This window comes from Gopherus evgoodei, chromosome 2 (genome assembly GCF_007399415.2).
Source record: "Gopherus evgoodei ecotype Sinaloan lineage chromosome 2, rGopEvg1_v1.p, whole genome shotgun sequence".
Taxonomy (NCBI): domain Eukaryota; kingdom Metazoa; phylum Chordata; order Testudines; family Testudinidae; genus Gopherus; species Gopherus evgoodei.
This window is the reverse complement of record NC_044323.1, coordinates 265,243,605-265,268,032: the sequence shown is the minus strand read 5'-3', so window position 1 is coordinate 265,268,032 and position 24,428 is coordinate 265,243,605.

The following is a 24,428-nucleotide window of genomic DNA, read 5'->3' as shown; positions in this document are numbered from 1 at the left end:
GCTTGTGAATGAGGAAGTATTGCCTCTCAGAGGAGCCATGGGGTGGTATGTAAATTTCCCATTACTTTATTACTGGATGGGGACTCAAGCTGGTTCTGTGTTATATTGTTGAAAAGGAACCTCTAGATATTGAACCCGGCCCTGGCTGCTGCTGGATCCAGCTGGCAGAGGGGTTATAGAAGTCAAGAATAAAACAGAAAAGGAAAGAAAAGAAAATGTGTTAATTTTATTTCTTATATTCTCAGAGCTACCTCTGACCTGCTGACACCTAAAGGAAAAAGAGTAAAAATATTTTGTATCTAACAAAATAAGTGATAACATTTAAAGTACTTAAAATTTAAACTAAAATAGAAGTATTTGCATACATGAAGAATCTAGGCTTTCATTAATGGACTATGTAATCATAGCCTGTGCCTTTGTTGATCTATACTATTATCTATGTACATTTGATATGATAAATACTAACACATTTACATGGGAGAGCTACTCTCTTCACTAAGGAGTTCAAAGCACTTCACGAATTCTTAATAGATAATAAAAGAGGATTAATTAAAATATCTATCTAATATTATATATACTGAGGTTAGACTAGATAATCTAATGGTCCACATAGCCTTAAAATCTCTTAATAAATCTATACATATTTACATATTACTTCCTTACATTATGAAAAGTCTGATCAATTACCATGAGCTTTTAAGAGATAATAACAGTGTTTGAAAATGAGATGGGTTAAAATAATAATAATCAAATAGTTTATTTGTTAAATATCCCCAAGTCTGACACAATTAAAAACTCCTTTCTATTGTAAGTTGTTGTTTCCAGGCACTGCCAAGCTCCTCATTTCAAAATGCCTTGTGTCTTTTAAGCCCAGCTTCCCATCCAAGGTCACTGCAAACAGTACATCACTCCTCCCATGCGGCACCTGGGACCTTCTGTGATAATACACCTGTACCAGCATCACAGATTGTAAGAACGCCACAAAGGGTAGAGGCAGCTGTTCACTGCTTTTTAGAAGGGATATGAAGCAGCTTTTTGCAGTCTGTGGCCTGGTCCGCACTACGCAGTTAAACCGATTTTAACAGCGTTAAATCGATTTAAAGCTGTACCCATCCACACTACAATGCACTTTATATCAATTTAAAGGGCTCTTTAAATCGATTTCTGTACTCCTCCCCAACGAGAGGAGTAATGCTAAAATCGATATTAACATATTGGTTTAGGGTTAGTGTGGCCGCAAATCGACGTTATTGGCCTCTGAGCGGTATCCCACAGTGCACCACTGTGACTGCTCTGGACAGCAATCAGAACTCAGAGGCACTGGCCAGGTAGACAGGAAAAGTCCCGCGAACTTTTGAATTGCATTTCCTGTTTGGCCAGCGTGGAGCTCTCATCAGCACAGGCGACCATGCAGAGCTCATCAGCACAGGTAACAATGCAGTCTCCTGAGAATCGAAAAAGAGCTCCAGCATGGACCGCAAGGGAAGTACTGGATCTGATTGCTATATGGGGAGAGGATTCAGTGCTAACAGAACACAGTTCCAAAAGACGAAATGAAAAAATATTTGAAAAAATTTCCAAGGCTATGATGGGAGAAGGCCACACCAGGGACTCAGTGCAGTGCAGAGTGAAAGTTAAGGAGCTCAGACAAGCCCACCAGAAAACCAAAGCAGCAAATGGAAGATCCGGGTCAGGGCCGAAAACATGCCGCTTCTACGCTGAGCTGCATGCAATTTTAGGGGGCTGCACCACCACTATCCCCCCCTTGTCCGTGGATTCGGAGGTGGGGGTTATAATCTCAACCATAGCTGAGGATTCTGCGGAGGGGGAAGATGAGGACGAGGAGGAGGAAGAGGAGGACAACCTTGCAGCGAGCACACAGCACTCCGTTCTCCCCAACAGCCAGGATCTTTTTGTGACCCAGACAGAATTACCCTCCCAGTCCTCCCAAGCCACTAGCCCAGACAGTGAAGCCATGGAAGCGACCTCTGGTGAGTGTACCTTTGTAAATATAAAACGTGGTTTAAAAGCAAGTGTTTTTTAATGATTGATTTGCCATGAGGGCTTGGGATGCATTTGCTGCCAGTAAAGTTACTGGAAAAGTCTTTTAACATGTCTGGGGATGGAGTGGAAATCCTCCAGGGACATCTCCATGAAGCACTCCTGGAGGTACTCCAAAGCCTTTGCAGAAGGTTTCTGGGCAAGGCAGCCTTGTTCCATCCACCATGATAGGACACTTTACCACACCATGCATGTACAAGTAACCGGGTATCATTGCATGACAAAGCATAGCTGCGTATGGTCCCGGTGATTGCTGGCGTTCAAGAAACATCCGTTCTTTATCTCGCTCTGTTATCCTCAGCAGAGTGATATCGTTCATGGTAACCTGGTTGAAATTAAGGAATTTAATTAAGGGGACAGAGCTGGCCATTTTCCTCCTGGGCTGTTGCTTACAAGAAATCCTTCCTTGCACGTAGCAAAGCGGAGGGAGGGCAGGAAGGATAGCGCTGAGCTTTTTAGCGTTTGGCCAGCAGGAATCTTCCCAGCTAGCAACTACATGGGCGGGGGCGGGAAGGGAGGTGATTAGCAGTGATCTTCCATGATGCCAGCCATGTGGTGGAGGGAGGGGTAAAGCAATCCTAGAGAATTGGATTGGGGAGGGGAAGGGTTGGTGTCTGCTGCTGCTGTTAACAGGAAAGAAGCATCAGAGGGCACTGTGTATATGAAGGCTGGAGAAGCTGAAGGACAGTAGCTTACCATGGCCGCATGCAAGCTGAATTGTGATGCCCGGATCCGCGTCTGTGAGATCTGTAACACCAGAGCCTCAGGCACTCAATATTAAAAGATGCAAAATGCGACCTTGTAGTGAAATCACATGTGCTATGTAAGGTGAATAGTGTTGTGCACTGTGAAAGAGTATAACCATTGTTCTGTAAAATGTATCTTTTTAAATACTTCTCTCCCTTTTTTCTCTCCCTCATGCAGCTGCACATTTTCAAGCCTCCCTACTCCATCCCTAAGGCTAGCTCAGATAAGGTGGAGAAAGAAGAGGACGTGAGATGAAAGGTTCTCTGAAATCATGGAAGTAACACGCAATGAAAGAGCTCATCTGAGGGAGTGGAAGGAAGTGGTAGCAAAGTACAGGAAAGATGCCAGTGAACATGAGCATAGGAAGGACGAACGTGAGGATAGGAGAGACGCTCGAGATGAGAGGTGGCGGCAGGAAGATCAGAGGTGTAGGCAGGAAGATCAGCGGTGGCGGGATGCAACACTGGAGCTGCTGCGTGATCAAACTGATATCCTCCGACGTCTGGTGGATCTTCAGGAAGAGCAGCGGGGTCACAGAGTGCCACTGCAGCCCATGTTTAACGACCCTCAATACTCACCATGTTCCATATCTTCCTCATCCAGATGTGTAAGAACGCGGAGGGGAAGGCTTTGTGCACCCGCCCACTCCACACCGGTGGACAGTCCAACCAAAAGGCTGTCGTTACATTGAAATGTGCTTAATGGCCTTTTCCTTCCCTCCTATCCTCCTCCCAAACCACACCCGGGATACCTTGTTAATTCTCTGCCTCTTTCTATAATTACTTTTTAATAATGAATACATGATTTTTAAACGATAGTAGCTTTATTTCCTTAAGCAAGCTGTAATCGAAAGGGGAGGGTGGGTTGCTTACAGGGATGACTTTTAATAAAGAATACATGTTTTTTAAACGATAGCGACTTTATTTCCTTAAGCAAGCTGTAATCGAAGGGGGAGGATGGGTTGTTTACAGGGAAGGAGTCAACAAAGGGGGGGGATTCATGAAGGGGAAACAAACACAGCAGTCACACCGTACCCTGGCCCGTGATGAAACTCGTTTTCAAGGCTTCTCTGATGCGCACCGCTTCCTGGTGAGCTTTTCTAATCACCCTGGTGTCTGGCTGCGTGTAATCAGCGGCCAGGTGATTTGCCTCAGCCTCCCACCCTGCCATAAAGGTTTCCCCCCTACTCTCACAGAGATTGTGGAGCACACAGCAAGCAGCAATAACAAAGGGGACATTGGTTTGGCTGAGGTCTGAGCGAGTGAGTAATGTGCGCCAGCGAACCTTTAAATGGCCAAATGCACATTCTACCACCATCCTGCACTTGCTCAGCCTGTAGTTGAACAGCTTCTGACCACTGTCCAGGCTGCCTGTGTATGACTTCATGAGCCATGGCATCAAGGGGTAGGCTGGGTCACCCAGGATAACGACAGGCATTTCAACATCCCTAACTGTTATTTTCTGGTCTGGGAAGTAAGTCCCTTGCTGCAGCCGTTTAAACAGAACAGTGCTTCTGAAGACGCGAGCGTCGTGAACCCTTCCTGGCCATCCCACATGGATGTTGGTGAAACGTCCCTTGTGATCCACCAGTGCTTGCAGCACCACTGAAAAGTACCCCTTGCGGTTTATGTACTGGGTGCCCTGGTGCTTCACTGCCAAGATAGGGATATGGGTTCCATCTATCGCCCCCCCACAGTTAGGGAATCCCATTGCAGCAAAGCCATCCACTATGACCTGCACGTTTTCCAGAGTCACAACCTTTCGTAGCAGCAGCTTAATGATTGCTTTGGCTACTTGCATCACAGCAGCCCCCACAGTAGATTTTCCCACTCCAAATTGATTCCCGACTGACCGGTAGCTGTCTGGCGTTGCAAGCTTCCAGAGGGCTATTGCCACTCGCTTCTCCACTGTGAGGGCTGCTCTCATCTTGGTATTATGGCGTTTCAGGGCAGGGAAAAGCAAGTCACAAAGTTCAAAGAAAGTGCTCTTACGCATGCGAAAGTTTCACAGCCATTGAGAATCATCTGACACCTGCAAAACTATGCGGTCCCACCAGTCTGTGCTTGTTTCCTGGGCCCAAAATCGGCATTCAATGGGTAGAACCTCCCCCATTACCAGCAGGAGCTCCAAAGCGCAGGGACCTGCAGTTAGGGAGAATTCATTGTCCATGTCCTCATCACTCTCGTCGCCGCGCTGCCATAGCTGCCTCCTCCTCGCCTACCTTTGCAGTTCACGGTTCACCATAGACAGCACGAGAATGCGCAAGGTGTTTACAATGTCCACGATTGCGCTATTGATCTGAAGAGGGTCCATGCTTGCTGTGCTATGGCGTTTGCTCAGTTCACCAAGGAAAAAAGGCACCAAATGGCTGTCTGCTGCTTTCAGGAAGGGAGGGGTGAGGCTGTACCCAGAACCACCCGCGACAATGATTTTTGCCCCACCAGGCACTGGGATCTCAACCCAGAATTCCAAGGGGCAGGGGAGACTGTGGGAACTATGGGATAGCTACGGAATAGCTACCCACAGTGCAAAGCTCCGGAAATCGATGCTAAGCTCGGACCGTGGATGCACACCGCCGAATTAATGTACCTAGTGTGGCCGTGTGCAATCGACTTTATAATATCTGTTTTATAAAACCGGTTTATGTTAATTCGAAATTATCTCGTAGTGTAGACATAGCCTGTGCTCAAGTGTTGCAAAAAAGGACTGTGATACAGAGACAGGGCAGTTTGGATATATGCAGACGCCAGATGGATGCATCTGAAATAAATTAAACCTACAAACCTCAGACACATCCAAGACTACCCACACACCCACACACCTGACAGCCAACTCTAAAAACCAGAGTAAATTGTTATCCATTTCTCTATGTAAGGGGGTAAGGGATGCACAAAGAGGCTGGTCTGCAAAGCTGAGACAGCCTGAGGCAGAGACCTGGTGCGCAACAGGAAACCTCATAAACCAACCAGACTCTTGAATGTCTCAGAGTCCCCCCAAGGAAAACCTATATAAAATATTTGTTACCTCAGCTGTGAGACTTACCATGGAGCCGTTCAAAAGAATAATTCCTGATGACATCATGGGTCAGTTTAAAACCGTTCCAATAGAGACAGCAGCTGAATGCACTTTGGAAACTGATATGGTAGGAAATTACTCCTCGGATCCATCAGGTAGTGTTTAGGTTCAAGGCCTAGGAACCCCCTCCCTCCAATGGTCTGCTTCTTTTGGCTTTTGTGTTTGAAGGTGTATGAGACAGGAACTGATGTCTCCAGAAAAGAAAGCCCCAATGCATGGATGCACAAATGCCCAATGCCTGGTAGAAAAATTCCCCACGTATTTATTTTATGATGTAGAGACAGATCTGGGATTCAGCATTTGAACATTTCTGTGGAAAGATTATGGAACTTTTTGTTTTCATGTTTGAAAGTTGTCATTTTGAAAAATGAAATGTCCAAGCTGAAAAGGATTGGCTTTGGGAAAAACCCTGCCATGAAACTATGCTGACCAGTCAAAACAGAGAGTGCAAACCTCTTCTCCCCTTTCAAGACTGTTACAGTAGCCTGTCCCCTACCTGCCTATGCGTGGCAGCACAGCCCACAATCTCCAAGGGGCTATGTGCGACACTGCTGCACCTGGCACACTCGCATGCCCCTCACCCCTTAAGCCCTGCCCTTAACATAGCTTGCAAAGGGGTCCTGAGATGACAGCACCAGCATCTTTACTTCCTGCATCAGGGGAATTCTCCACCAGCCAGATCCAGAGCTATTAAAGCCCCTTTACACCATTCCTGCCCTGCTACCAAGTATGATGTGGCTGGAGCTGGGATGAGAATGTCACCCACGGTCTCTATGCTCGTAACTAAATGGAGAAGCAGGAATTGGGCCAGTTGGGACCACATTGTCTATTTATAGCCTTGACTCCAAACTCTGATGCTAAGAGAGGGCATTCATTTGGTCCCAGTGAGGATCTGCTCTCAGTGTCACCAGGGCTCCCTACCCCATAAGTGGGAAAACACAGAGGCAAGTCTCAAAGAAAAATAGTACGTGGCTGTGATGCGTTTGGGTTAGACAATTATTTCTCATTAATTATTATTTGTCAAGCACCGACATCATGCTCAGCACTCTAAACAACTCACAATGAAGCTAGTCCCTGCTCTCGAGAAATTAAAATCTGAAAGCTCCCGCACCTTGGGGTTGCTTGCAGATGGCAAGAGAGCTGAGCCTAGTGAATTAGCCGCAGTTTGGGTCCTGTTGTTAAAATATTAATAGCACACACCCACAAAAGCAACCAAGACACTAGATATTTATGTTTATTTTTATTGTAAGGTATGTACCCTCTTCCCCTAGCATAAGCAATATGCCTCCCATAGAAAGATGGACCATTTTGAGATGGTGATTACTATTTACGAACAGTGATTACAAATTAACCAGAAATAAATAACACGTCAGATTCTGTACCAACTTCAGTGGAGTTGCACTAGGTGCAAATGAGAGTAAAATGTGGCACAATAATTTTACTGAGATTGGCGAAATGTGATAAGTTTTTCTGATTCTGACACACTGAAGCCGAAAAAAACTGCAAAACACTGATGTCTCTCTCTTAGCTGACCCCAGAAGTCTGTGTTTCGGGTTTCCTGTTGGATGGATTTAGCACTAGAGATAAAACTTTAGTTGGTCGCCATGTCAAGTTTCAATTCCTCCCTTGATCCTCAAGAAAAGATCGCTCAAGCCGGGTCCTCTCTGCATGTCTGCTCTCATTTCTTCCTGCTCCCCCTCTACCACCCATTCAATCCACCCAACCTTATAATCTCACTGCTCCATTTGTATCTTTCTCCCACTCTCAGCCTGACACAGAGGCAGATTAAGATTTATTGGAGCACTTGGCACCCAGAACTTTTGAGCCCCCCTCATACTCCTTTGCCACAGGGCCCCTCACCCCGCTCCTCTTCTGCCCCAAAGCTCCACCCTCTGGTCAGGTAAGAAGCAGGAGCTAGGCTGTGGTAACAGCCATCAGCCAGGGCCGCTCTGGGGAGCTCTGGGTCCTCTACCTGCCTGGGGCAGGGGAGCGGGGACAAGGGCCAGGGGCTGCTCTCAGGCCCCCCAAGAGCAGGTGGAGGATCCAGGGCTCCCCATAGCATCTTGGGCAGCTCTTACCCTGGTCTGACTCCAGCTCCAGCTTCTGGCCTGGCAAGGTGTGTGGCTCTAGGGGGAAGAGGAGGAGCAGGATGGAGCCACAGTTCTGGCACCGGTTCCCCCCTCCCACTTCTACCCAGGTTCTGGCACTCCTGCAGGGCCCTCAATTGGCTGGGACCCCTGGGCACAGGCCCCATGGGCTTGTGCGTTAATCCACTGCTGCTCGCGACTTCTTGCATGTGGCCTTTTATACTTCAAACACCTCTCTCATCTGTTCCACAAAGCAACCATTTACTTCATTCGCATCTCTCCTTACACAATGTGGAAAGAAACACTGTTATTCAATGCAGTGCACTGAAATAAACCATCCTGGATCATCCCAAGTATTTGTCTCTGTGTTATTTACCCATCTATTTAGACTGTGAGCTCCCAAGAAAAGGGGCATTGTGCTTAGTGAAGCTCTGAGCACACTATCAGAGAACAACCGAAAAACAAACAACTCTCATTACTAGCACATTTTAAAAATGGTATTGGGAAGGCCACCCACCCTCTGTTGTAATGAATAGGTTGGGCAGCAGCAATGTGTACCTTCCCATGTAAGAAAAAGAAGGAGGAAATATGATATTACAACAGGGAGGATTTGAATAACAAGTTTAAAAAGCTGTCTGCATGCATAACCCTGTCTGAAATATTGTTTCCTGTTAGATTAATAAGTGATGTATTAGTATGTACGTAAACACCAATTTTGATTTGGTTCAGTTTGCTGGAACAGAAAACAGGGCAAAGGATAGTCTGGCAATTTGTGTTTATGATCATGGCTTCAAAATATACTGTCTTTAATTCCTGCTCTTTGTGCTTTTAAAATAGTTTAATCATTATGTTGTGGTGGAGGATACAAGCCTAATCTGGAAACCTGAGAAGGGATCCTTTTGATTCATCCGGTTTTCTAAGGGTCACAGTGGAGAATTCTCCTCTTGGGAAGCCCACATATTGGCTGTGAATTCTGAAATAGATCTGCCTTGTATTTTTCATATTTAGTATTTGTCTCCAGCTGCTTAGCTGATTACCTTGGTTATTTTTCCCCTCTCAATAAAAGTAAAATTATTCTTGCCTTCTTGTCTTCCAAGTTGCCTTGGGGACTGTTAAGTTCAGGTCAGATACATTCAGAAAGATAAATTGAAAAGTCTTTACTGGCAGTTTATCAAGTCTGCTCTGTGGCAGACCCACAAGCTAGGTGGGTATATTTTCACTTCCAGTTATATCTATGTGAAAATTAGAAACTATGGAGTTAGACTGTGGTCCCATGGTACTTCTGAATTTTGGTACACTACCATGCACACCTAATAACTTTGTGAATTAAAATATTTATAAAGAAAGCTTTTTTCCCCTCTAAAAGGATTTTATTTTTCTTACTATATAGCTAGCCTTATAAACATTTTATAAAAGGCCTGAAACTCCTGTTTTCATTTTGTCTGTGTATTATCACAGATGTATCTAAAGGAGCTGCCTTGTGTTATTGAATACATTTCTACCTCCATTCTGACTAAAATCTGTAATGACATTTTGGCACAATATTATGGTTCAGTGCTACTTTCCAATCACAGATGCATTAATAGATATGATCAGTCTGACTGATGAATGGAAACTATTTCTACTGTCAATGGTAGGAGGTGATAAGCATTTTTCTTCCAGGATCGCTTGCAGTTTTTTCCATTACGTGAAATAATACTTTGTCATTTAGTGGTATACATCTGAGGCGCTCAAAACACTTTTCATACACTAATTAAGATCCACATCATCCCTAGGAGGTAGTTAAAAATTATGCTCATTTTACAGATGATAAAATGAAGTACAGAGAAGTGAAGTCACTTGTCCAAGGTCACACAATGAGTTAGTGACAAAGCCTGCAGTAGAACCCAGGACTCCTACTGTGAAGCCCCTTGTTCTCATCACTAGACGATATTTCTCATTAACGTGGGAACTTTCATTACTTTAAATAGCAGGCTTTAAAATCCAGTGGAACCGTAAACCCTCAGAGTGATCTTTCCATTTGAAACAGATCTTTTTCAAAGATGCTGAGTAAATGAGTCAATTTCTTTCATATTATTTCATCTTGTTACGGTAATAGCTTATGTCTTTTTAGTTGAGTAAAAAAAAATCTGAGGTCTAACTTCAGGCCAACACAATGAATATTTGTTCTTTATTGGTTAGCGATCACTGGGGTCCAAGTAATAACATTCAGTAATGACACCCTGGTAAGATTTTTTCCCCAGGTAGTATGTTTTTTTTTCTGTATAGTTCCCCAGTAATTTTGGACATAACAATAGATGAAATACCATCAGCGACGTCCTACCTCTCTAACTTACATGGCTATAGCTATTAGTCCTCTCTTGTGATTTTTCCAATGGATGATTTATGTTCCCAAATGGGCTAGTGGAGGCTTACCTAGGATTATTAATTCCCTTTTGTGATTTTTCCAATTTCCATTATGATGTAATAGTTGAGAGGAGAGTCAACTATTGTAGCAGTGAGATGTATAGAAAGCATTTGCCTGAGAAACAGAATACAAAAAGCCAGAGTGAAAAATTTGATTAACTATGTTGTGTTATTAGTTTCTGATATCAGTTCTCCATACGACCAGACATTATTGCTGCTTGTGTTATTTTGATAATGCTTGTATTTACTATATATTCTTGCAGAAGTATTTCTGCAACAAATCTACACATTGCATAAGTGAAATGTAACATAATTATTTAACACATTGCCCGTAATGATTAGTGAACATATATGTAGCTTGGTTAATTACAGTTCATTAGTTACTTTAAAAAGCTTTTTACAGATCCACACTAACACAGCTAACCCTCTGATATTAGTTACTTTGTATTTGTAACATAGCCCGTAATAAATCAAATGCACATTTCAAATGACAGCAGGCAGATATTCTCCATCATTTTAAAATGCCTGCAACCCTACGATCTTGACCTGTGCTCTTTTCATAAATTCATTGATTTTAAGGCCAGAAGGGACCATTAGATCATCTAGACTGGGTCTGGTAAATGAAATTACTCTAGCATAAAACCAGGATAACGGAGTGGTGAATCAAGTCCAGTCAAATCTGTTTTGGTGACTTTGTTTAGCTTCCCTAAATCCCCTTGGCAGCTTCAGTCGGATACAGCCTTTTTTGGACCCAGCTATCAAGAGATCTGGGTATAAACCTGGTTCTGACAATGGCTTGCAGTGTGACCTGGAACCAACACATTAAGCTTATCAGAGTTTTGCTATTGACTTCAGAGAGAGAGAGAGACAGAGAGAGAGAGAGAGAGCAGGTTGAGACCTTTAACCTCACTGAACCTTGTTTTGCACAGTTGTGAAACAGATAAATGACTGGGGGCGTGAGGTCTAATTAAATAATTGTTTTTAAAGTGCTGGATAAATGAAATATTAAGGCCAGTCAGTGGTAGGATGGGATTAGGATATTCCAACTTCCTAGTTTCTGGCCCTATCTTTATAGGTCTGTAGGTTTTTTAGAGCTATGGTTCTTGGGTACTTTATGTTCTTATACATTGTTTGTGGATGTACTATATGAGCACCTCCTACAGTTATAAAGTGTACAGATAAAGATACATTGCTCTGTTTTTTCTCTCCAGTCAACCAAAACTGGACTTTGTCCACCATCCATTTAACTTCCTCCATCCATAAATTTCAGCAATCCTACTTGAAAATTCCCCTTCCCCTTCCTGATTGAAATTTTGCACTGAAGATGCTTCTTTGAGTTTTTTTACGTGCTGTCCTGTGAAAAACATCAATCTCCTTAATTGTCAAATGAAAAATCTGAATTTTGTGAGTGCTACAAATATGTACAGTGAACAAGACAAAAAATTGGCCCGGATATATCAACATATTTTCACCAGTTTCACTTGGCTCCAGCAAGAAACCCTCATAAATCTGTAACAAGACTGAGAGTTGAAAGAGGAAACCCAATAGGACATTCCAGTCAGGGCTGGCTGCAGGCACCACTGGGAGCGAAGGACCTCCCGCTGAATTGCTGCAGATCGCGATCACGATCGCCGCTTTTTTTTTTTTGGGTTGCTTGTGGCAGCAAAACCCCTGGAGGTGGCCCTGATTCCAGTTGGAAATTCCTCTCCTGAAGTCCAGCAGTGGCATTGTTCTGTAACAGCTTGTTGCTGAGTTTTCATGTCTTGACACAACATGTCTTGAAGCCGCCTGTGATCCGAAGGGGAGACATAAAAACACGCAAGTGAGGGTGTTAGCTTGTTAAATTACAGGCTGTCCCACTCAGTGCGAGAGGCTTGAAAGGAATAGGAGAAGAGAAATCTTTATCCTTTCCCCTCTACCACATATAGCCACTAGTTTGTTATTGCGTGTTTGCTGCTGATATTTTTAAAAACAGTATTTGAATAAATAAATAAAAATATATAGGATTTAAAGATGTAGTGCAGTCTTGTTGTCATAAGACCATAAGAACCTAAGAATGTTCATATTGGGTCAGACTATGGTCTATCTATCTCAGGATTCTGTCTTCCAAGAGTGGCCAATGCCACATGCTTCAAAGGGAATGAACACAGCAGGGCAATCCTTCTGTCATCCAGTCTTAGCATCTGTCAGGCAGATCTTTATCATAAACCCGCTTAGTTGTCTCTTTTCTAGGCTGAACAGTCCCAGTCTTTTTAATCTCTCCTAATATGGAAGCTGTTTCATACCCATAGTCATTTTTGTTGCCCTTCTCTGTATATTTTGAATTTCTAATATAGCTTTTTTGAGATAGAGAGACCTGAACTGCGCACAGTATTCAATGTGTGAGCATGCCATGGCTTTATAAAGTGGAAATGTGATATTTACTGTCTTATTATCTATCCCTTTCCTAATGGTTCCTAATATTCTGTTCTCTCTTTTGACTGATGCTGCACATTGAGCAGATGTTTTCAGAGAACTATTCACAATGACTCCAAGATCTCTTTCTTAAGTGGTAACAGCTACTTTAGATCCCCTTTTTTATATTTGGAATTATGTTTATGTGCATTACTTTGCATTTATCAACATTTGAATTTCATCTGCCAGTACACTATATCTACTTGATTGCCCTTGTCCATCTGTTTGTTGACTCCCTCAAAGAATTTTATTAGATTTGTGAAGCATGATTTCCTTTTACAAAAGCCATTTTGACTCTTCCCCAACAAGTCATGTTCATCTGTCTGATAATTTTGTTCTTTACTATAGTTTCAACCAATTTGGTACTGAAGTTAGGCTTACTGTCCTGTAACTGCCAGGATCACCTCTGGATCTTTTTTTTTAAAAATTGCTCCATATTAGCTATCCTCTGATCATCTGGTACAGAGGCCGATTTAAGTGATAGGTTACATACCACAGTTAGTAGTTTTGCAATTTCATATACGAGTTCTGTGAGAACTCTTGGGTGAATGCCATCTGGCCCTGGTGACTTATTATGTGTAATTAACCAACTTGTTCCAAAACCTCCTCTATTGAGACCTAAATCTGGGACAGTTCCTCTGATTTGCCACCTAAAAGGAATGGCTCAGGTGTGTGAATCTCCTCACATCCTTTGCAGCGAAGACTGATGCAAATAATTCATTTAGCTTTTCCGCAATGGTGTTATCTTTCTTGAGTGCTCCTTTAGTACCTTGATCTTCCAGTGGCCCCACTGATAGTTAGGCAGGATTTTTGTTTCTGATGTACTTTAAAAAAATTGCTGTTTGTTTTTGAGTCTTTTGCTAGTTGCTCTTCAAATTCTTTTTGGCCTGCCTAATTATACTTTTATACTTAAGTTGCTAGAGTTCATGCTCCTTTCTATTTTCCTTGGTAGGATTTGAATTCCAATTTTTAAAGCATGCCTTATTGCCTCTCTTTTACTCTGTTGTTTGGCCATGGTAGCCTTTTTTGGTCCACTTACTTTTTTTTTTCTATTTGTGGGTATATGTTTAATTTGACCCACGAGTATGATGTTTTAAAAAAGTTTCCATGCAGCTTGCAGACATTTCACTCTTGTGAATTTTTCCTTTTAATTTCCATATCACTAGCTTCCTCATTTTATTTAGCTCCCCTTTCTGAAGTTAAATGCTACTGGGCTGGGCTTCTTTGGTATTTCCCCCCCCCCCCCCCACAAGGATGTTAAATTTAATTACATTACCGTTGCTATTACCAAGTTGTTCAGATATATTCACTTCTTGGACCAGATCCTGTGCTTCACTTAGGACTAAATCAAGAATTGTCTGTCCCTTTGTGGATTCCAGGCCAGCTGTTCCAAGAAGCAGTCTGAGTGACATGTGTCCAGTCAATATGGGGATAGTTGAAATCCCTATTATTGTTGAGTTATCTATTTATATAGCCTCTCTAATCTCCCTGAGCATTTCACAGTCACCATCACCATTCTGGTCAGGTGGTCAGCAGTATATTCCTACTGCTATATTCTTATTATTCGTGAATGGATTTTCTATCCATAGAGATTCTATGATACAGTTTGATTCATTTAAAATTTTTTACTATACTTGACTCTGGGCTTTCTTTCACATATAGGTCCACTCCTCCACCAGTCAACCTACTGTCATTCCTATATATGTTGTACCCCGGTATTACCATGTCCCACTGATTGTCATCATTCCACCAAGATTCAATGAGATGTGCTGTGATGCCTATTATATCAATATCCTCGTTTAATACAAGGCACTCAGGTTCACTCATCTTAGTATTTAGACTTCTAACTTTTGTCTGACCACAGAACTGCAATGTTGCCAATCCTGACGACTCTTATGATGTTTCATGTTTTTTCTTAAAGTCCCAGATCCTGGAGTCATGTGATAACATGAGAATCTAAGCTTTCCTGAGTTTGGGGAGAAGAGAATTTCTACCTCTCACTGTTGTGGAGAAAAGAGTGAAATTGTGACCTAAAGCCTCAGAAACCCAAAGGCAAAGAAAGATGCCCCCAAATGTATTATTACTATGTTTTAACAATTCTGTTATTTTAAAATCTCATGATTTTTTGCAGGGGGCCTGAATCTTGATTCTTGCATGCTTGGGACTGTTGGTGCTAGGACTGGGATCCAGGAACTTATGCATTCCCAACCTAGTTCGGACACTAACTCTCTGTGTGACCTTGATCTTCTGATTTAACCCCTCTGTATCAGTAATGCGCTGTCACTATTTTAACAAGAGACATGCACAGCAATACTCTGTGATCAATCTATCTCCAGGGTGGAAATGCTCACAGAGAGGTGAGGAGGAACTAGGGGAATGTACTCTTTTATTTTCCCATTGAACTTTCCTATAGCCACAGCCAAGGCAGGAGGTGCCACCATTTGCCAAACAAACTTCTCAATAGCTGCAAAGTGTTGCAAATGTTGATACTTGGATCTCAATAAATAAATAAATAAATAAATAAATAAATAGTATATTGATGGCACAGTGTAGTGTTCGGCCAAGATGGAGGTAAAATGAAGACCTTGTAGAAGGAAAGTCCTTTTATGGGACTTTTTTTTTTGTAAATATCTGTGATTGAAAGCAACCTGGACCATTCCAAAAGTAGAATAAGCTGCTCTTTAGATATATTTTGGTGTGCCCTGGGATCTGTCATTGTAACCAGAATTGGGCTGAGATCCATGGGAGGTGGTGGATTTAGTTTAGTGACAGGATTTTCACAAGGCCTGCTGGGAACCCTGGCTAGCTTCTCCCAACACATCAGTGCTCTGTTTCTCAGCTGCCACATTTGAAACGACATGACTAAGTCCTTTTGGACACCTCACAAGAGAGTTGAGAGGATTCATTTGATGGCATATGTAAAACACTATATAAATGCTTAATGCCATTCTATAATAGGAGGAAGAAAAAGTAATGACAAGGTAAATTCTGGGCCTCCAGCCTTGAAATCTCAATCTTATGAGGTGCTAAATGACCTCATTGCCCACCGAAGCCAATGGACTTTCGGGTCCTGCCAGTATTTCTTTGAATTTCTGCCAATTCTATTTATCACTAGAAGGCTTTTAGGAAAGAAATACAATATATTCTTCTGCTAAACAAACTTGATGATATTGAGCAGTCGGTGAATAGAATCAAATACTATTCCACTGTACTTTAGAGTTAAAATCCAGGGTATTTGTAGTATAAAAATAAATCTCTCAGCATAAAGGAATGGAGCTTATATATTTTATACTTATGGCATTGTAAGAGTTGTCTTTCCAAAGGCTCTCTAGCTAGTTAATTGTTACTCTTTGGCTACTTTACAGGAAATAATCTTAGGGAGCAGAGGCAATCAAAAGGGAAATGTGCCTCGTGTCAGAATTTATTTTAACATAGTGATGTGTGCTATGACAGATATATTCCAAACATGTTGAATGCTTCACTGTCTCAAAACATTTTAAAATGCTTCTTGCTCTTGCAATAAGGGGAAATGAGACATCAGATACTAATCAGGAATGGAGTGGAGTATGAATGAGGCCAAAATGACCCTTCACCAAAAACAAACCCCCCACATGTTAATGGAAACACTTTGGAGGTTTCAAAGGGTTTGATTAATGGGATCTGGACCTGGTGTAGAAAACTCTAACCCATTTTCTCTCTAAATGTTCTTTTGCAAAGGCCACTCTAGTGTAGTTTGTGCAACAACAACAAAAGTTTTACCACCTCGCAACAGAAAAGTAAATGTAGCGCCACTATGCATCTATCCAACAGGGTCACCTGGTGCTTTTTTCTGTTTGATTGTGTAACCCACACACCTCCCGGCTGCAGTGTTCTGTTCCATGTAGTGGCACTGAGACCACTTAGAGAAAGAGAGATTAATGAGTCTGCTCTACAGCCTTAGCTAACAGCATATGGCTTTTAACTCAGGCAGTAGAGGCTCATGCGTTTAGCTCCAGAAGGACCCAGATTTGATCTCGCCCACTGACAACCAGGGTCTGTCAGTGTTACAACTGTAAGCATCCTGAGGCAGAAACTGTGTCTTGCTTTATGTTCTGCTTAGCACAAACCCAACCCCATCATCAATGCTCAACACGTATAAAGAATAATATTTTTTCTAATTTAGGGTCTGATCCAGAAAACACTCATGAACAAGAGTAACTTTACTCTAGTGAGTTTAGTGGGACTACTCATATGAGTGTTTGTAAAATTGGCACCAATAGGCCCCAGTCACGTGAAGATTTAATGTGTGTGCTTAACTTTCTGTGCCATTAGTAGTCCTAACTTCTTTTGGCAGGCAACCGGATTTTCTATACATCTGTACAGTCCCACGCACCCCAGCTGTGTTACATAACTCATAAAGCTGGTTGAAAGCTATTCATTGATCATATTACTGGACACATTTAGCATTTTATGTAATCGTATATTCAACTGATCCATTTTTCTGGTATTTGACCAGGTGTAATGAATGATCCTAAAACCACAAAATTTATATAAGCCTCTCAGCTTGTGACTAGTTTTCTGCACTGAAGGTCTGAACTTTTATAGGGTTTCCTGTCACAGATGTCAGTGCTTCTAAGTCTTGCTTCTGTTTAAAATCATCCGGTATGCCTGTAGCAAGCTGGGAACCACCTTACATTTCTTCACAATTCTCGTACATGACGGGGTAGGTGAACTACCTTTCCATGCTATTAGGGAGTAAAGCAAGCAAAATATATGATTTAATTTATATTTTACAAATAAAGCTGCAGAGTAATTAGTTTGACACTTTATTAGAGATGTGACAAAAAATCCCTGTCACAAAGAATTTTTACAATGGCACATATGGAAGAATAACAGATGGTTTTTTTAACAAATTCATTAGAATGACCACATACATCAGCTGCACGTTTTTCTACATCGTCACTGACGGATTTATGGATTTGATTCATAACTTCCTTATGAGACACATGCAGTAACAGAATGAGATCAATAATAAGCTGGGTGGGAGACAAAACTGGAGTCTTTCGACAGCTTCAGTCTTTGAACCATCCAAATAAATATGTAGGTTTCCAAAAAGCCACTCCCATATCAGGGGAATCTGGCATCCTGGCGATTTGGACTGGTCCAATTCAGCTTAGTTTGATGCATTAGGATTACCCAGAGCTAGTTGGAGGCCCCTTAGAAAACAGTAAGTTATGAAAAAAGAGTGTAACACAACAATTTTGGTTTTTGAGGACGTGACAAAGCAATCATGATCATTTTGCCATTTCACCACAATTTGTAACAAATAATACAAATATATAATATAATTTATACACTGTTCAGAAAACAAAGAAGCACATACAATATTGTTAAAATTCACAGCAACTTTTACTTCAAATATTTATGCACTGTTGAAATAATTAGTTTGTTCCATAGTAGTAATAATCAGGCCTGTTTTGTGTGTGTGTTTTTAAAAAACAATCAGGACCTCTTTTATGCTTGTAAAGTCTAAAGGATTGGTCCTATTAGGCACTGTGCAATAGGAGTTACTGGTGCTTAGTGCCGCTCAGAACCAGTCCTTCAGTCAGTTGTTGTATTAGGCTTTGAACTTGCAAGGCTGAAGTCAGTGGGAGTTATGCCATTGATTTTAATGGGAGCTTGATCAGAATCTTTCAGAATAAATTGGAACTGCTTTGCGCTAACCTTAACTCTGACCTGAAAGAGCTACACTAATTCTTTTTTTTATTCTGAGAGTACTTTTGTGTAAAGAAAATTGTACTAAAGTGCAGGATATTGTATTTGCTCTCCAGTAAAATCTGTATAAGAACTTCAAGTTGCATACAGACTGTACTTCCGGAGAGTAGATGCTAGAGCTGTATCTAACCAATCATCATGTTTAAAATTATATGTCTAAATATCAATGCACTAATCCAGTCTTCTTTTTATACGAATTTCATTCACTGAGAATTCACTGAGATAGATATTGCAACATTACTCTCATTCAAGACATCGCTTCCAAACTGAATGTCAAAAACATTAGCTAAGTAACTTTCTAAGCAATAATATTTGAACATAAATAGTTAACTACTCCATTTGGTTATGACATATAGTCTCTTTCAGTTCAAGCTGACATATTTTTCTGTAGTACTATTATTGAGGTTACACTCAAACAACTGTGTAAATGAAACATGGTATCATATCTAATCTGTTCTGTGTAATTTGTACAAGGATGAAAAAAGCAGATCAGTGTTATAAACAAAACTCAAAGAAAGAAATTGATAAGTCACAATATTTAGAATGAGATGAGGCACAATTTCTAAATTGTTAACTGTAATGCATATAAAATTAAAATACAGGTCATGAATAATGCGGACGTATCTATATTTAATCACAACAAATGAATAGAAAACAAAGGGACATATTTTCAAAAAAAGCATCTAAAGTGCAAACATAATGTGTGAAAAATCACTTGTGCCCACAGTTTTACATATGTAATCATTTCTGTCTGCAAAAGAGATTTTAGGCATGCCAATGATTTGTTGTTGTTGTTTTTGTTTATTGCAGGCACAAATGATTGTGCCTGCAAAATTGTGGGTACAAATTTAGAGGCTTTTTTGATACACCATTAAGATGTGGGCCAAATTTGAACTCACAGAACATGGAAATATGTGCTAAAACCAATGATATTCAGTTTTTGGCAAAAGTATAAATTAATGGCCAAATTTGTGCTGGTGTAAATTCAGAGTAATTCCAGTGACATCAAAGCCCTGAAAGCAGCAAAAATAAGAGCATAGTTTGGCTCAGAGTGACTCAAGAATGTTTAGCTCAGCTCTCAATACTCTTACTTTTCATACAAGAACATAACTTTAATGTAGTTGTATGTGGTTTGTTTTTCTTCTGTTTGTTGACTTTTATAACAGATTTTAAAATGGGGACATGTGCCCAGTTCCAGCTCTCATTGCAACCTCTGGCCAGGAGAACTAAAGGAATAGGATATATTTCAGACCAACAACAATATTTTCAAGTATACATGTTGCAGTACGGAGAAATAAAATATTCTACTTCAGGAGAACATAACCTTGTCATTGTATGGGTCACAAAAGAAGATTGCTCCCAACAGAAAGCGCTGCACAAGTATCTAGCTGTACTGAGGGGTTCCTCCTCCCACCAGCCTCTTCTAAAGTAAGGTATTGCTCAAGGCTAGTGGTGGGATATTGAAGTTGATGCACCCATTGCCTAATGCAGTTTGGCAAATACTACCAGTGAAATTCATCCCAGGTGTAACATCGGTTTCACTGGTGTTATCCCAGGGATAGATCTGGCTCATTGTTCCTATCTTTCCTATCTCCCCAAATGCTGCATGTTCTACAGTTAGCAAATTTCTAATATATTTACTTTTACCCACCCCCAGTTAACACCATGCTGAAAAAATACACATCGTCCTCTCTGTTCCTTATCTGACTTATCCAGTCACTCAATTTCTCTGTCCCTGTGACTCCTGCACCATCATTTTCCGGCATAATCATAGACCCATTGAAATGTAGAGAGCTTGAGAGAGCTTCAAGTACAGCCTCCTGCTCTGAAGGAGCTCACCCCTGACAGGAGTTTGTCTAACTTGTTCTTAAAATCCTCCAGTGAGGAAGGATTCCACAACCTCCCTTGGAAGCCTGTTCCAGAGCTTAACCATTCTTAGTTAGAAAGTTTTTCCTAATATCTAACCTAAATCTCCCTTACTGCAGATTAAGCCCTTTACTTCTTGTCTTATCTTTAGTGGACATGTACAACAATTGATCACAGTCCTCTTTATAACAGCCCTTAACATATTTGAAGACAATTAGCAGGTCCCTACTCAGTCTTCTTTTCCCAAGGCTAAACATATCTAATTTTTTTTTAACTTTTCCTCATAGGTCAGGTTTTCTAAACATTTATCATTTTTGTTGCTCTCATCTGGATTCTTTCCAATTTATCCAGATCTTTCCTAAAGAATTGTGCCCAGAATTTGACAGAATATTCCAGCTGAGGGCTCACCAGTGCTGAATGCAGTAGGATAATTACCACCCAAGTGTTACATATGATAGCCCTGTTAATACACCCCAGAATAATATTAGCCTTTTTAGCAACTGCATCATATTGTTGGCTCATATTCAATTTGCGATCCACTATAACCCTCAGATCTAGCCAGTTAGGTGATAGTACTAGTGAAAAGAATCTGGGGGTTATATATATTTTTCAGCTGTGCCTTTGATTTAACTTCCTAACTCTTGTTGATTTCAGACCAGTTCTTTACTATGTCAAAGTCATTTTGAATTCTAATCCTGCCCTCTAAAGTGCTTGCAACCCCTCCTAACTTGAGTCATCCACTAAATTGATAAGCATCCTCTCCACTCCATTATCCATTATCGGCTCCTGCAGGATTCCACTAGAAATGCCCTCTCAGTTTGACAGCGAATGTTGTTAACTACTCTTTGAGTATGGTCTTTCAACCAGTTGTACATCTACCTTATAATAATTCCACCTAGACCACATTTCCGTAGTTTGCTTATGAGACTGTCATGCGGGACTATGTCCAAAACCTTACTAAAATCAAGATATATAGTCAAAGAAAGAAATTAGGTTGGTTTGGCATGACTTGCACTTGACAATCCATGCTAGCTATTCCTTATAACCCTATTATCCTCTATGTGCTTGTAAATTGATTGTTTAGTAATTTGTTTCAGTGTCTTTCCAGATATCAAAGTTAGGTTGACTGGTCTATAATTCCACTGATTTATAATGTCAGTGCTTGCTTCACTATGCACTGTAATATCATTTCTCATCTAATAGAGAAGGCATTGTATAAAAAAGTCTATTTAAGATCTTGTTTGAAATACAATAAGACTAATAAGGCTTGAAGTCAACATGAATTGTTGGAGCTTTATATAACTACTTAAATATCCACTAACAGGTGGGAACTCACGTTTATTATTAAGTTAAAAATCATATAAAATTAATTTTATTTTTTAAATTGTTCAGTACATTAATACATGTTTCTAGAAAGGACAGCAAGCTTTTAGGGCTGATCCTGCACATATTTTCAACTATGCGGAGAGGCTATTATTGTGAGCATTCTTATTGACTTCAGGGATTTCCATAACCACTGGGGGATGAGGGGAGAAGATCTGCTCCTCAACACTTATAATTACCATAAGCAATCTAAAATTGTACTTTTAGAAAGAGAGCTAGCAGTTGAAGACAAGATACTGGCCTAGATGGACCATTGGTCTGAACCAGTAGGGGCATTATTATGTTCTTATTTTCACACTTGCAGCCATGTGATGCAGGGTTACATGTTACAGATGCACAGGATTGGCTTCATAGAAATCACACAAAGCTAGTTCAGCATATTCTCAGGGTTCTGGAAAAATATTTAGGCTACAATTCCGCAAACATACTTGCTTAACCTGATGCACTAAACTCAATGGGTCACAGTGCATAGGATTAAGCATCTGCATAATTATTTTGCAGATTATAGATCTTCATTTGTTATTTGCTAGCTGATGGTAGCTAGGTTGTGGGGCGCTTGGAGATAGCTGACTTTATTTTCAAAAAACTTTCAGATGACAACTTGTGAGAATAGCTGTCTTACTGATTATCACACTCACTTTTGGCCTCTTTGTTTCAAATTTTATCATCTTCCTGTGAATTTTTACAGTGCTTAGCACAATGGGCTTTCAGTCTAATATAGTAATAATAATCTGCACACTAGGCAGCCTAGTTTCTGATTCAGCAGATTCACCAATTCTATCATGTCCACTCAGTTTCTCTTTTATGTTATTTATTGGACCTGGATAGCAGGGTGTGTGAAAAAGATCCTGACATTACGTATAACAAAAGGATGTTATCCACTACTTTACCTTGTCCTATCCCCCATACCTCCAACACACACATTCAGATTATTATGGTTCAGGAATAACCTATGAATCCAGTTTTGTGGTTTTGATTTTACCATACATTTGGTTTTGCTTACTTCAAATTTTTTTGATAGCATAGCACTATAAAATTGCTTTTATATTTTTTCATCTCTGCTGAATAAACATAAATGCCTATGTAAGATTGCCCAGAAAATCTTCATAGATTCATAGATTCATAGACTCTAGGACTGGAAGGGACCTCGAGAGGTCATCGAGTCCAGTCCCCTGCCCTCATGGCAGGACCAAATATTGTCTAGACCATCCCTAATAGACATTTATCTAACCTACTCTTAAATATCTCCAGAGATGGAGATTCCACAACTTCCCTAGGCAATCTATTCCAGTGTTTAACTACCCTGACAGTTAGAAACTTTTTCCTAATGTCCAACCTAAATCTCCCTTGCTGCAGTTTAAGCCCATTGCTTCTTGTTCTATCATTGGAGGCTAAGGTGAACAAGTTTTCTCCCTCCTCCTGATGACACTCTTTTAGATTCCTGAAAACTGCTATCATGTCCCCTCTCAGTCTTCTCTTTTCCAAACTAAACAAACCCAATTCCTTCAGCCTTCCTTCATAGGTCATGTTCTCAAGACCTTTAATCATTCTTGTTGCTCTTCTCTGGACCCTCTCCAATTTCTCCACATCTTTCTTGAAATGCGGTGCCCAGAACTGGACACAATACTCCAGCTGAGGCCTGACCAGCGCAGAGTAAAGCGGAAGAATGACTTCTCGTGTCTTGTTTACAACACACCTGTTAATGCATCCCAGAATCACGTTTGCTTTTTTTGCAACAGTATCACACTGTTAACTCATATTAAGCTTGTGGTCTACTATGACCCCTAGATCTCTTTCTGCCATACTCCTTCCTAGACAGTCTCTTCCCATTCTGTATGTGTGAAACTGATTGTTCCTTCCTAAGTGGAGCACTTTGCATTTATCTTTATTGAATTTCATCCTGTTTACCTCAGACCATTTCTCCAATTTGTCCAGATCATTTTGAATTTTGACCCTGTCCTCCAAAGCAGTTGCAATCCCTCCCAGTTTGGTATCGTCCGCAAACTTAATAAGCGTACTTTCTATGCCAACAACTAAATCGTTGATGAAGATATTGAACAGAACCGGTCCCAAAACAGACCCCTGCGGAACCCCACTTGTTATACCTTTCCAGCAGGATTGGGAGCCATTAACAACTACTCTCTGAGTACGGTTATCCAGCCAGTTATGCACCCACCTTATAGTAGCCCCATCTAAATTGTACTTTCCTAGTTTATCTATAAGAATATCATGCGAGACCGTATCAAATGCCTTACTAAGGTCTAGGTATATCACATCCACTGCTTCTCCCTTATCCACAAGGCTCGTTATCCTATCAAAGAACGCTATCAGATTAGTTTGACACGATTTGTTCTTTACAAATCCATGCTGGCTATTCCCTATCACCTTACCACCTTCCAAGTGTTTGCAGATGATTTCTTTAATTACCTGCTCCATTATCTTCCCTGGCACAGAAGTTAAACTAACTGGTCTGTAGTTTCCTGGGTTGTTTTTATTTCCCTTTTGTATAGATGGGCACTATATTTGCCCCCTTCCAGTCTTCTGGAATCTCCCTCGTCTCCCATGATTTCCCAAAGATAATAGCTAGAGGCTCAG